Below are 1603 nucleotides of genomic sequence, written 5' to 3'. Positions count from 1 at the left end.
AATTTGTAATAGGTAATATTTAAGAAGTATATAATTGACTCATTTAGTATAATAACAGTTCTCAAAGAGCGTGTGTTATGACACATTTAATTTTTCATCTGATATCGTTATTTTAATTTAAATTATTGTGTGGTATCGCTTCTGCATTTTAGTTTTTCATCTTGTATTGTTAATTTAATTAAATCTCGCGTGGTGACAATACGATATCGTTATTACACATTACGATAATAAAAAGAATCATCTGGTATCGAATGGTCGCGTAGTCTCGATAAGAAAAAGAAAAAAAAATTTTTTTTGATTTTTTTTACCGATTACCGATTAAAAAATGGGTTTAACCAATTTTGTAGCACTTCTGGTTGTCAAGAAATTTGCATTTTTATACAACCTAATTTGACATTTTTTTAGACAAAAAAATGCGTTTTTTTATTTTAGTTTTTTTTTAACATTTTTTTTTTACCATAATTACTGCGTAAAAATTTTACGCAACGACTTTAGGCAATAATCCATCTGTTATTAAACAATATACAAAAAAAAACAACTTTCAGTTCACAACTAATCTTTAGAAAAAATACATATACAGAAAAAATATATATAGCAGAAAAATATATATACATTAATATAGTCATAGACACATTACACATTGATATAGTCATAACTCTATTACAGCATTAAATTGTGAAAAAATAAAACACAAGGTTGCCTAATTTTAAATTTTCTTAAATATTATAGATACGATATTATAAATATTATAGATCAATATAAACGATATATATCTATATCTATACACATATATATATATATATATATATATATATATATATATATATATATATATATATATATATATATATATATATATATATATATATATATATATATATAAATTATATTGCATTCTATTGTGTAGAATAGCACTCTATTGTGTAGAATATATTGTATTCTACACAATAGAGTGCTCAATGTTCTTAAAAGAACAGAGCAATTATATTAGTAGTAGAAAATCATTTAACAAAAATTTTTTTTTTTTTTTTTTAAAAAAAAAAAAAAATTTTGTTAAGTGATTTTCTACTACTAATATATATATATATATATATATATATATATATATATATATATATATATATATATATATATATATATATATATATATATATATATATGTATATATATATATATATATATATTTATATATATATATATATATATATATTTGAACAATATAAATAATATAGATTAATATATACGACTTATTTATAATAATATTATATAATTTATAATACATTTATAATATAATATTACTAATGATATATAATAACTATATACGATACGTTATAATAACTATAAACGATATAGATATAAATATTATAGATTAATATATACGACTAATTTATAATAATATTATATAATTTATAATATATATAATATATTTCCAATAAAATATTACTAATAATATATATAACTAGTAATTATTTCAAATAAATTGTAAAATAGGCTTTTTACAAAACTATGACCTTTCCTTTTTCAAGGTTAACAAGCAATGGAAAAGTGCATACTTGATTTTCTTCAGTCTCATAGACCACATCAAACAAAGCTTTTTTTAAGT

The sequence above is a fragment of the Hydra vulgaris genome, chromosome 03 (genome assembly GCF_038396675.1).
Source record: "Hydra vulgaris chromosome 03, alternate assembly HydraT2T_AEP".
Lineage (NCBI taxonomy): Eukaryota > Metazoa > Cnidaria > Hydrozoa > Anthoathecata > Hydridae > Hydra > Hydra vulgaris.
Note: the sequence above shows the minus strand (reverse complement) of the source record.